Raw genomic sequence first — 14,397 nt, forward strand, 5'->3', positions numbered from 1 at the left:
TTGTGACGGATCCTTCCAGTATGATGGGAATCTCTAAAGTTTCTATAAACAGCTCTGGGTGCGGTTAAATCAAGTGAGGAAAGCATAGTGCCGACTCAGGAAGAGATAAATAGTGCGGAGCCTCTAAGAAGACTCGATATGTGACTATAGACAAGTGAAATCCATACAACACACAGGCGAGAGCGACGTATTTGGATGGACACAAAATAGACCCGCGAAGCTTCTCCGTTGTAGCTCTGGACTACCTGGAGATAATTATTTGCGGAAATTTTTATCGAGAGACTTTCGCGTTTCCTATTGATATTCATTTTTTTATGGTTTTGTACCTCAGTCGGTAAAAACGGAACCCGTTAAGATCACTTCGTTATCCGTCTGTCTTTCTGCCTATCCATCTGTCTATTCTGTCCGACTGTCAAGAACCCTTTTCCTAAGGTAAAAAATATTTAAGATTCTATGTTAATACAATCAAAAGATATAGCCGCTTGCGTGATATGTTTTGATATTCGCAAACGCAGTTATCAGAACTTGTAGGGTACGTCTGGTTCATCTAGAATCATGAAATTTGACAAAAACAAGGTTTCACAGTCGAAATAGGGCAAAAGTTTCGAAAATTGTTAATTTATAGGCATAATTAAATCAAAAGAAAAAAGTTTTAGTCATTTGTTATCCGACTGTCTGTCTGACCATCTGTCAAGACGGTTTGCAATTCTCAGGAATTGCAAACAGCAAATGAGAAATTAAACGAAGAATTTAAACTTAAAACTTAAAAATTAAACATTCTCGAAAGTCGTGGAATTCCCGGGACTGATATCTTGCCAGTACTGATGTCGATAACCGGCAAAAGTCGTAGACATTCTCGATTCCAGAGGATGGATGAACGATCTATCTGCAAAATAAAGTTTTTACCGAATACTCAGAAAGCAAGTCCTTCTCGGACTTGGCTAATTTTTACTTGTGTAAATATTTTATCCTGTAAATGTTAGAAGTTTGTTGGTATATAGAATTATAAATCAGTATTTCATATCAGTAGCTAGTCCCACGATTATATTATCATAAGCAATATTTAGCTAGCACAAAACAAAATAAAATGTCAGTTTCAGTCCTGCCCTCTTTTATTATATATGAGGGTTGTATAAATTATACGTCGTTCTTATTTGTACTCGCTGGTGCCTCTAACGGTGTTGTGGTTGCGATCTTCTCATTATATATACTGAGAGCACCAGGAAACCCTATACGTGCTGATGAAACTGATAACGTTTCTTTTCCATTTAACATTATGTTAAGCGCATCTTTTGCACAAGTTCCCTAATATGCTATTATTAATAAGTAATTAAATAAAAATAAAAGGAATCTTTTCGTTAACATTTGACTACTAGGTTATATCATTTAACGAATAAATTTCTTGCAATCTCTATCTAGCACTAAAAATATAAGGTACTACATTTTGGTGATGGGCCTTTCTTATAGAGGAATAGCACCTCATCATAGCTCTGCTAGTAAAAATAGTCCCTAGTGCTTCTCTACATTTTTATAAACATATATTTCTGACCTTGTATCGCGCTGTATTGATAAGAATTGGAAACTCAGCTGAGGGAATAACTTTTACATATCACTGGTAAATACTTATCTTACAAAACTGGTGTAGAATTTGAGGTTTCCTCTCTAAAGAGTTAAGCATCGTCAACTCTTTTATATCGTCGATCAATTCGCTCCACTAATTTCCACTATGTCAGCGAAATAATCATTATTACTTACTTTATTGTTATGACTCGAACACAGAGGAGTAACGTAACAAGTCCTTGTGATTTCATATAACTTAAATATATGTGTATCAGAGATGTTGTTGTTGTTGTGGTCTTCAGTCCTGAGACTGGTTTGATGCAGCTCTCCATGCTACTCTATCCTGTGCAAGCTTCTTCATCTCCCAGTACCTACTGCAACCCACATCCTTCTGAATCTGCCCAGTGTATTGATCTCTTGGTCTCCCTCTACGATTTTTACCCTCCACGCTGCCCTCCAATGCTAAATTTGTGATCCCTTGATGCCTCAAAACATGTCCTACCAACCGATCCCTTCTTTTAGTCAAGTTGTGCCACAAACTTCTCTTCTCCCCAATCCTATTCAATACCTCCTCATTAGTTACGTGATCTACCCACCTTATCTTCAGCATTCTTCTGTAGCACCACATTTCGAAAGCTTCTATTCTCTTCTTGTCCAAACTAGTTATCGTCCATGTCTCACTTCCATACATGGCTACACTCCATACAAATACTTTCAGAAACTTTATCAGAGATAAGTTACTAAAAATCGCATGTCGCAAGCTCATCAAATTGCACCTGAAAGTTGAGTAAACTTTTGTTTATAAATGAGTAAACAAGAAAGCATTCCGTTTTGCAAATGTTTTATTTTTTATTACAACAGTAGTCTAGTTCTAGAATGCTAAATCTGTTTCTTAACAAGATTCAAAAATTCATGGGAATTGGTAATGAATATACAAATCTAAATTTGCTCGATTTATTCCACGGTGAATCACCAACAGAGTTTTAGCATTTAGATAGAATTCATCTCGTCAATATTCCGAATAAATAACTCACACTGTGTTAACATGTAGCCACGGTAAAATTTCTGTCGAAACTGTGTACTTTATTAAAATGTATACTTTATTGAAACGACGGTACCATGAGCGCGGCAAGTAACAAACGTTAAACTGCCTTGGCGTATGTTAACTGCTTGGAAATGTAAGTAATTAACTTACCATTGGCACCGCACGAATATCTAAGAGTAATGCCATCTGCATTGTGGATACAAAGAAAGATTACGTACCGGGTTTCCGGTTAAGGTATCGAATTGAAATTTTGTTTGTGACTGGATCGTTTAACGCCTCGCGCAAGAAAAATGGTCCAAATGGCTCTGAGCGCTATGGGACTTAACTTCTGTGATCATCAGTCCCCTAGAACTTAGAACTACTTAAACCTAACTAACCTAAGGACATCACACACATCCATTCCCGAGGCATGATTCGAACCTGCGACCGTAGCGGTCGCGCGGTTCCAGACTGTAGCGCCTAGAACCGCTCGGCCACTCCAGCCGGCCTCGCGCAAGAAGCACTATGTATCTGTCTGTGACACAACTGGACGACAGAACCATGATCTGCCGAGAATGCGCTCTAATGTTACGTGCTATTGCTGCTCGTGTGGTCGGGAATGGAATCCATGGGTGCAGAAAGGCCATACTGAACGTCATGAGGAATCTCGGCGCCCTCAAGCAACCTACGCTCGAGAGGAAAGATACAAGCGGCATTCGATAAGTAATGCAGCACATTTTCTCATGAAAGCAGGTTAATTCTATTTAGGATTCCAATAAAGCAAATTATTCCCTACTCTTTTGGCTACAAAATCCTATTTTTCAACGTAATCTCCCGTCAATACCACGGTCTTCCGCCACCTCATTGGAAGGACGTTTATGCTCGCTTGGTATCGCTGTGGCCGAGCGGTTGAAGGCGCTTCAGTCTGGAACCGTGCGACCGCTACGGACGCAGGTTAGAATCCTGCCTCGGGCATGGATGTGTGTGATGTCCTTAGATTAGTTAGGTTTAAGTAGTTCTAAGTTCTAGGGGACTGATGACCTCAGATGTTAAGTCCCATAGTGCTCAGAGAATTTTGAACCATTTTTGGTACCACTCTACTGGTCGACGTCGGAGTAAACGTCTTGCTGCATAAATAACCTCCCCATCATCCACGTACTGCTTCTCGCGTACTGCATGCTCCACTGGGCTAAACAGATGACAATCGGAAGGTGCGAGATCCGAGTTGTAGGATGTATGAGGAAGAATAGGTGAATGAAGTTCGTGGGCTCTTGTCACGAACGCAGACTTGGTTGACGTCACGAGTTGTCATAGAGAAGGAGACGTCCGTTTGCATTTTTGTGGCGACGAGCACGCTGGCGTCATCTCTTCAATTTCATGAGTGTAGCCTGACACATTTCATAGTTGATCGTTGCCCCATGAGTGAGGACGTCAAACAGCATAACCGCTTCAGAATCCCAGAAGACGGTCGCCAACATCTTACCGGCAGAGGGTCCGTCTTTGAACTTTTTCTTCGGAGGCGAAGTGGTATGGCGCCACTCCATGGATCGCATTTTGTTTCCGAATCGAAGTGACGAAGTTCCAGAAATAATTGTCACCGTCAGCATTGTAACGCGCAAACAATTCCTCACAGGTGGTTACTCGTTGCTCTTTATCGTCTTCTGTTAGGCGGCGAGGAACGCAATGGGCACACATCTTTGAGTACCCCAACTTGCGGACAAGTGCGTCAGCACTACCAACAGAGACGACCAGTAGAGCACAGAGTGTTTGATTGTGATCCATCGATCACCTCGAATGAGAGCGTCCTGCCGACGGCCGACACATTGGACGTAGGACAGATATGCGTGACCTGTTTGCGATGATGACAGACGACTCACCGTGCTTTTATTCACTGCCAGGTCTCAGGAGAGAGTTTGCAAGCGCCTATGAATACTGCGCTGGTCTGGTTTTGCGCCAGAAGAAACTCAGTGACGGCTCTCTCTTTGGAACACACCACCGTTACAGAGTTTTGAAGGCTACGTACAGCTTCTCCACCTACTGGAACCTCATGACACTATAGGGCCTGAAGCGGAACTATTACATGGTCTTCGACAGCAAACTCCGCATCGATGAGATGATGAACTCCAGATTTCCCAGAACTGTCAGCCATGTATCGAAGCACAGTTTTGTTTTTCTGTACTGGACAGTGCTGCAGGTTACACAACTGATATTAGATACATTAGTCCACATAAATGCACCAGATGATGTAGATTCAAACCTTGTAAAAGTGTTGAGAAATAAATGAATAGTAACTAATTACCGCAGCTAGTTCCTTCATTCCGCAGAATTTTTTTAATACCACAAGCAAAAGAAACACAAAATCAAATACACCCCATGGATTTATTAATAAAGCGAGACAGCAATAAGCACAAGTGTTACTGACAGAACTATACATGCTGTATCAAATCACCCGTAGAATCACACACTATCAGCCCTCCAAAACTTAATACTTAGTTTTACGAATACTGAAAAAAAAGTTAGAAACAGCCCAGTTCATTTGTGAAGGGAAGTAGCTGGAAATTGTATCTAAATATTGCAAATAAAGTATTATTGATTTTAACTGAGACTTCCATTTTGCCATCTAACGAACCTTGAAACAAACAGCCCCCTTTTATTTAATACCAGAGAATGATATTTATTTAATTTTCTTACTTTTGCTTTTATGTGTTTGGGTGACGTTACAGAGTAAGTACATGAGTACTACTATATCGGTTTTCAGTTGGACAGTATATCTGACTTCGTCATTTGTTTCTCAGAGCCGGCCGCTGTGGCCGAGCGGTTCTAGGCGCTTCAGTCCGGAACCGCGCTGCTTCTACGGCCGCACGTTCGAATCCTGCCTCGGGCATGGATGTATGTGATGTCCTTAGGTTAGTTAGGTTTAAGTAGTTTCTAAGTCTAGGAGACTGGTGACCTCAGATGTTAAGTCCTATAGTGCTAAGTGCCATTTGAACCATTTTGTTTCTCAGAATCACATACACGGAATTAATCAGTCTTGATTTTCACATTCAATTTCATTCAGTGTAACATATCAAGTTTAGGTTACCACTTGATTAAATGGCCATCTATACCACTGAAATTTAGACCAGCCATCCCATTGCGTTATAGCTTACTTGTCTCCAAATGTCAATATTACTGTCCTGTATAACTTTGATCCTAAAGGCTTTAATCTACATCTACATTTATACTCCGCCAGACACCCAACGGTGTGTGGCGGAGGGCACTATACGTGCCACTGTCGTTACCTCCCTTTCCTGTTCCAGTCGCGTATGGTTCGCGGGAAGAACGACTGTCTGAAAGCCTCCGTGCGCGCTCGAATCTCTCTAATTTTACATTCGTGATCTCCTCTGGAGGTATAAGTAGGGGGAAGCAATATATTCGATACCTCATCCAGAAACGCACCCTCTCGAAACCTGGCGAGCAAGCTACACCGCGATGCAGAGCGCCTCTCTTGCAGAGTCTGCCACTTGAGTTTATTAAACATCTCCGTAACGCTATCACGCTTACCAAATAACCCTGTGACGAAACGCACCGCTCTTCTTTGGATCTTCTCTATCTCCTCCGTCAACCCGATCTGGTATGGATCCCACACTGATGAGCAATACTCAAGTACAGGTCGAACGAGTGTTTTGTAATCCACCTCCTTTGTTGATGGACTACATTTTCTAAGCACTCTCCCAATGTATCTCAACCTGGTACCCACCTTACCAACAATTAATTTTATATGATCATTCCACTTCAAATCGTTCCGCACGCTTACTCCCAGATATTTTACAGAACTAACTGCTACCAGTGTTTGTTCCGCTATCATATAATCATACAATAAAGGATCCTTCTTTCTATGTATTCGCAATACATTACATTTGTCGATGTTAAGGGACAGTTGCCACTCCCTGCACCAAGTGCCTATCCGCTGCAAATCTTCCTGCATTTCGCTACAATTTTCTAATGCTGCAATTTCTCTGTATACTACAGCATCATCCGCGAAAAGCCGCATGGGACTTCCGACACTATCTACTAGGTCATTTATACACTCCTGGAAATGGAAAAAAGAACACATTGACACCGGTGTGTCAGACCCACCATACTTGCTCCGGACACTGCGAGAGGGCTGTACAAGCAATGATCACACGCACGGCACAGCGGACACACCAGGAACCGCGGTGTTGGCCGTCGAATGGCGCTAGCTGCGCAGCATTTGTGCACCGCCGCCGTCAGTGTCAGCCAGTTTGCCGTGGCATACGGAGCTCCATCGCAGTCTTTAACACTGGTAGCATGCCGCGACAGCGTGGACGTGAACCGTATGTGCAGTTGACGGACTTTGAGCGAGGGCGTATAGTGGGCATGCGGGAGGCCGGGTGGACGTACCGCCGAATTGCTCAACACGTTAGGCCGTCTTCCGCTCACGCCCCAACATCGTGCAGCCCGCCTCCAGTGGTGTCGCGACAGGCGTGAATGGAGGGACGAATGGAGACGTGTCGTCTTCAGCGATGAGAGTCGCTTCTGCCTTGGTGCCAATGATGGTCGTATGCGTGTTTGGCGCCGTGCAGGTGAGCGCCACAATCAGGACTGCATACGACCGAGGCACACAGGGCCAACACCCGGCATCATGGTGTGTGGAGCGATCTCCTACACTGGCCGTACACCACTGGTGATCGTCGAGGGGACACTGAATAGTGCACGGTACATCCAAACCGTCATCGAACCCATCGTTCTACCATTCCTAGACCGGCAAGGGAACTTGCTGTTCCAACAGGACAATGCACGTCCGCATGTATCCCGTGCCACCCAACGTGCTCTAGAATGTGTAAGTCAACTACCCTGGCCAGCACGATCTCCGGATCTGTCCCCCATTGAGCATGTTTGGGACTAGATGAAGCGTCGTCTCACGCGGTCTGCACGTCCAGCACGAACGCTGGTCCAACTGAGGCGCCAGGTGGAAATGGCGTGGCAAGCCGTTCCACAGGACTACATCCAGCATCTCTACGATCGTCTCCATGGGAGAATAGCAGCCTGCATTGCTGCGAAAGGTGGCTATACACTGTACTAGTGCCGACATTGTGCATGCTCTGTTGCCTGTGTCTATGTGCCTGTGGTTCTGTCAGTGTGATCATGTGATGTATCTGACCCCAGGAATGTGTCAATAAAGTTTCCCCTTCCTGGGACAATGAATTCACGGTGTTCTTATTTCAATTTCCAGGAGTGTATATATTGTGAAAAGCAATGGTCCCATAACACTCCCCTGTGGCACGCCAAAGGTTACTTTAACGTCTGTAGACGTCTCTCCATTGATAACAAAATGCTGTGTTCTGTTTGCTAAAAACTCTTCAATCCAGCCACACAGCTGGTCTGATATTCCGTAGGCTCTTACTTGTTTATCAGGCGACAGTGCGGAACTGTATCGAACGCCTTCCGGAATTCAAGAAAAATAGCATCTACCTGGTAGCCTGTATCTAATATTTTCTGGGTCTCATGAACAAATAAAGCGAGTTGGGTCTCACACGATCGCTGTTTCCGGAATCCATGTTGATTCCTACATAGTAGATTCTGGGTTTCCAAAAACGACATGATACTCGAGCAAAAAACATGTTCTAAAATTCTACAACAGATCGACGTCAGAGATATAGGTCTATAGTTTTGCGCATCTGCTCGACGACCCTTCTTGAAGACTGGGACTACCTGTGCTCTTTTCCAATCATTTGGAACCCTCCGTTCCTCTAGAGACTTACGGTACACGGCTGTTAGAAGGGGGGCAAGTTCTTTCTCGTACTCTGTGTAGAATCGAATTGATATCCCGTCAGGTCCAGTGGACTTTCCTCTGTTGAGTGATTCCAGTTTCTTTTCTATTCCTTCGACACTTATTTCGATGTCAGCCATTTTTTAGTTTGTGCGAGGATTTAGAGAAGGAACTGCAGTGCGGTCTTCCTCTGTGAAACAGCTTTGGAAAAAGGTGTTTAGTATTTCAGCTTTACGCGTGTCATCCTCTGTTTCAATACCATCATCATCCCGGAGTGTCTGGACATGCTGTTTCGAGCCACTTACTGATTTAACGTAAGACCAGAACTTCCTAGGATTTTCTGTCAAATCGGTACATAGAATTTTACTTTCGAATTCACTGAATGCTTCACGCATAGCCCTCCTTACGCTAACTTTGACATCGTTTAGCTTCTGTTTGTCTGAGAGGTTTTGGCTGCGTTTAAACTTGGAGTGAAGCTCTCTTTGCTTTCGCAGTAGTTTCCTAACTTTGTTGTTGTACCACGGTGGGTTTTTCCCGTCCCTCACAGTTTTACTCGGCACGTACCTGTCTAAAACGCATTTTACAATTGCCTTGAACTTTTTCCATAAACACTCAACATTGTCAGTGTCGGAACAGAAATTTTCGTTTTGATCTGTTAGGTAGTCTGAAATCTGCCTTCTATTACTCTTGCTAAACAGATAAACCTTCCTCCCTTTTTTTGTATTCCTATTAACTTCCATATTCAGGGATGCTGCAACGGCCTTATGATCACTGATTCCCTGTTCTGCACATACAGAATCGAAAAGTTCGGGTCTGTTTGTTATCAGTAGGTCCAAGATGTTATCTCCACGAGTCGGTTCTCTGTTTAATTGCTCGAGGTAATTTTCGGATAGTGCACTCAGTATAATGTCACTCGATGCTCTGTCCCTACCACCTGTCCTAAACATCTGAGTGTCCCAGTCTATATCTGGTAAATTGAAATCTCCACCTAAGACTATAACATGCTGAGAAAATTTATGTGAAATGTATTCCAAATTTCCTCTCAGTTGTTCTGCCACTAATGCTGCTGAGTCGGGAGGTCGGTAAAAGGAGCCAATTATTAACCTAGCTCTGTTGTTGAGAGTAACCTCCACCCATAATAATTCACAGGAACTATCCACTTCTACTTCACTACAGGATAAACTACTACTAACAGCGACGAACACTCCACCACCGGTTACATGCAATCTATCCTTTCTAAACACCGTCTGTACCTTTGTAAAAATTTCGGCAGAATTTATCTCTGGCTTCAGCCAGCTTTCTGTACCAATAACGATTTCAGCTTTGGTGCTTTCTATCAGCGCTTGAAGTTCCGGTACTTTACCAACGCAGCTTCAACAGTTGACAATTACAATACCAATTGCTGCTTGGTCCCCGCATGTCCTCACTTTGCCCCGCACCCATTGAGGCTGTTGCCCTTTCTGTACTTGCCCGAGGCCATCTAACCTAAAAAACCACCCAGCCCACGCCTCACAACCCGTGCTACCCGTGTAGCCGCTTGTTGCGTGTAGTGGACTCCTGACCTATCCAGCGGAACCCGAAACCTCACCACCCTATGGCGCAAGTCGAGGAATCTGCAGCCCACATGGTCGCAGAACCGTCTCAGCCTCTGATTCAGACCCTCCACTCGGCTCTGTACCAAAGGTCCGCAGTCAGTCCTGTCGACGATGCAGCAGATGGTGAGCTCTGCTTTCATCCCGCTAGCGAGACTGGCAGTCTTCACCAAATCAGATAGCCGCCGGAAGCCAGAGAGCATTTCCTCCGATCCATAGCGACACACATCATTGGTGCCGATATGAGCGACCACCTGCAGATGGGTGCACCCTGTACCCTTCATGGCATCCGGAAGGACCCTTTCCACATCTGGAATGACTCCCCCCGGTATGCACACGGAGTGCACATTGGTTTTCTTCCCCTCTCTTGTTGCCATTTCCCTAAAGGGCCCCATTACGCGCCTGACGTTGGAGCTCCCAACTACCAGTAAGCCCACCCTCTGCGACTGCCCAGATCTTGCAGACTGAGGGGCAACCTCTGGAACAGGACAAGCAGCCATGTCAGGCCGAAGATCAGTGTCAGCCTGAGACAGAGCCTGAAACCGGTTCGTCAGACAAACTGGAGAGGCCTTCCGTTCAGCCCTCCGGAATGTCTTTCGCCCCCTGCCACACCTTGAGACGACCTCCCACTCTACCACAGGTGAGAGATCAGCCTCAGTGCGGGCAGTATCCCGGGCAACCACAGTCGTAGTCCGATCGGGGGATGCGTGGGACGAGCTGGCCGTCCCCGACAAACCCCCATCCGGACCCCCACAGTGATGCCCATTGGCAACAGCCTCAAGCTGTGTGACCGAAGCCAACACTGCCTGAAGCTGGGAGCGAAGGGATGCCAACTCAGCCTGCATCCGAATACAGTAGTTGCAGTCCCTATCTATGCTAAAAACTGTTGTGCAAAGAATGTCTGAACTAATCTACAGAGAGCGCTTACAAATCGACAAAATTTAAACAGTTATTAAATTACAAGACTGCCTAGTAAATGCAGTAATGCTGCTACTTGCGCACTGCTGACACACTGCTCGGCGGCGGAAGGAGACTACGCGATTTTACACTATTCAGGTACTAAAACGCGATGCTACAACTCTCAAATACTATAATACGCCCGAAATTTATGAATTAAACAATGCAAGTACCAAAAACACGCAAAGAAATTAAGAATTAAACTATGTAACAAATGAGTGAGCTAGGAGTATACGACTTGCTGCTGCAGCTGCTTATCCAACGGCGGCAGGGAGCACACTGACTGTGACCTGTGTACGCACTGTGCAAAGATGTGCCTCAGTAGATTTATGCGTTCAAGTCGCCTGAAAGGTTACATTTTCGATCATTTCTGACATTTACACTACGTATGAGTTGGATGGTAAAAGTTTTGGGCATACATCATACACTGATCAGCCACAACATTATTACTGTTGTGGCGTAACAAGACAGCCACGCCACTCGGAAGTAGCCAAAAGGCAGGCGTTAACTCACGCAGGCTAGTAGATAGGTCTGAAACAGGATACGTAATGAATGCTATAAAGAAAAGTACGTAGCTCCTGGAATACTTAACTTTAATCCATCCTTGTGGTACATCGCTCTTGACGATACAAGTGAGACTCTTTAGATACAAGCTATGTAATGCTAATGGCGCCTTGCTAGGTCGTAGCCATTGACTTAGCTGAAGGCTATTCCAACTATCTGCTCTGCAAATGAGCGAGGCTTCGTCAGCGTGCATCGCTAGCTACGTCGTCCGTACAACTGGGGCGAGTGCTAGTCCGTCTCTCGAGACCTGCCGTGTGGTGGCGCTCGTTCTGCGATCACTGTCAGTGGCGACACGCGGGTCCGACATGTACTAATGGACCGCGGCCGATTTAAAGCTACCACTTAGCAAGTGTGGTGTCTGGCGGTGACACCACAATTACCACTTACCTATTAGGCGGTATGTCCATCTTTAACACAGATACCAGCGTCGACGCGTCGCAGCATGGAAGCAATGAGGCACTAGTGGATGCCTGTAGGGAGTTGGCACCATATTTACGCACACAAATCACCCAATTCCCGTTCATTCTGTGGTGTGTGTGTGTATGGGGGGGGGGGGAGTTCTGACGCCACGTTCAATAACATCCAAGGAGTGTTCGATCGGGTTCATATCTGGCGAGATGTCCGCAGCTCGTGGTCGTGCGGTAGCGTTCTCGCTTCCAACGCCCGGGTTCCCGGGTTCGATTCCCGGCGGGGTCAGGGATTTTCTCTGCCTCGTGATGCCTGGGTGTTGTGTGCTGTCCTTAGGTTAGTTAGGTTTAAGTAGTTCTGAGTTCTAGGGGACTGATGGCCATAGATGTTAAGTCCCATAGTGCTCAGAGCCATTTTTGTTTAAGTAGTTCTAAGTTCTAGGGGACTGATGACCATACATGTTAAGTCCCATAGTGCTCAGAGCCATTTGAACCATCTGGCAAGATGGGAGGCCAGCACATCAGTGGGAACTCGCCACTGTGTTCCTCGAACCACTCCATCACACGTCTGGTCTTGTGGTATGGCGCGTTATGTTACTGAAAAATGCGACTGCCATCGGGAATCACGATAGTCATGAAGATAATGTAATGTGTGTGAAATATTATGGGACTTAACTGCTAAGGTCATAAGTCCCTAAGTTTACACACTACTTAACCTAAATGATCCTAAGGACGACCACACACACCCATGCCTGAGGGAGGACTCGAACCTCCACCGGGACCAGCCGCACAGTCCATGACTGCAGCGCCCTAGACCGCTCGGCTATTCCCGCGCGGCTTGTCATGAAGGGATGTATGTGACCTGCAACCAGTGCACAATACTCCTGCCCTCACGGTGCCACGCATGATCTCCACTGGACACATGAATGCCCAGAATGTTCCCCAGAGCAAAGTGGAGCCGCCGCGAGCTTTCTTCCGTCTCGCAGTACAGGTGTCAAGGAGCTGTTCCACTGGAAGAGGACGGATATGCGCCCTCCCATCGGCATGAAGAAGACGGTATCTGGATTTATCAGACCGTGCAACGCTGTGCCACTGAGCCAACGTCTAGTGCCGATGGACACTTGGTCAAGTGCCCATTTTAGTCGTAGTTGCAGTTATCGTGGTGTTAACATCTGCAGATGCATTGGTCGTCGGCTGTGGAGGACCATCGTTATGAGTGTTCGGTGTACTGTGTGTTCAGACACCCTTATACTCTGCCCAGCTAGGAACTCTGATGTTAGTTCCACCACAGGTTGCCATTTGTCCTTTTTTATCTGTCTGCACAGCCTACGACGTCCGACATCTGTAATGAGCTGTGGTCGCACAGGCCCACGACTTCTGGACATGGGTTTGAGCCGTGGGTGGCTCGTGTTCCTGTCATCTCTTATTTAACATCTTGTTTTTACCGAACAACCACCTCGTTATGTTAATTTCAATTACTGATGTCACTGAGTTCCTGCCTTAGCTGCCCGTGAGCAGCAGCAGCAGCGCTTATCGATATGTGCCCTTCCGTATTATCTTTGAAGGACTGCTATTACTTCCCGGTTGTTGTGTGACGTCGGGGAGAGTTGGAACGCGCCAGCAGTCGGGCAGTTGGGACGCGGCAGTCGGGCAGTTGGGACGCAGCAGAAGCGCGATCGGGTTGGAGCGGCAGTGAAGACTCGCCCGACCGCTGCCGGCACACATGGCTTCAGTGGGGACGGTCGTCTTAGCGGATGACGTGTATTTGCTCGCCGATCGCTTATGGGTCGGCGGTCTGTGTCTCAAGGCGTGGTTCGTCCTTGTGATTGCACAGTCACTGCTTTACCATTGGTCACGTTCTTCGTCCAAGTGTTTGTGAAATTGTGTTGCCGAGCGGGATTAGCCGAGCGTTCTAGGGCGCTGCAGTCATGGAGTGTGCGGCTGGTCCCGGAGGAGGTTCGAGTCCTGCCTCGGGCATGGGTGTGTGTGTTTGTCCTTAGGATAATTTAGGTTAGATAGTGTGTAAGTTTAGGGACTGATGACCTTAGCAGTTAAGTCCCATTGAATTTAACACACATTTGAACATTTTTGAAATTGTGTGTAGCCTGTGATGTCGACTGCCCAGTTATTTTAGGGCTGTCTCCGTGCTGATTTGTAGCAGTTGGTCGGTTGGCGGAGTCGCGTCATTGTACCAGTGGGGTATGCAGCGCCAAGGAGGCGCGGATAGGCATCACTCACCGATGATTACCGACACACATGATTTGAAAGGGGACGCCTTTGGTTGATCGTGGGTCGGTCGCTTTGTCGGACGACTTGTATTTGGTCGGCGATCGCTTATGGGTTGGCTGTGTGTGTGCCGACTCGTGATTCGTGCTTTTTATTGCACAACCACTGCCGTTAGCATCGTCTAGTTCTTCGTGCAAGTGTTCGTGAGACTGTGTGTAGTTTATGTGGTTTTGACTGACAAGTTAATTTAAATGTTGTCGGCGTGCTAGCTCTGAATTGGTTGGTTGGCGTGGA

The sequence above is a fragment of the Schistocerca nitens genome, chromosome 8, assembly GCF_023898315.1.
Source record: "Schistocerca nitens isolate TAMUIC-IGC-003100 chromosome 8, iqSchNite1.1, whole genome shotgun sequence".
Classification (NCBI taxonomy): domain Eukaryota; kingdom Metazoa; phylum Arthropoda; class Insecta; order Orthoptera; family Acrididae; genus Schistocerca; species Schistocerca nitens.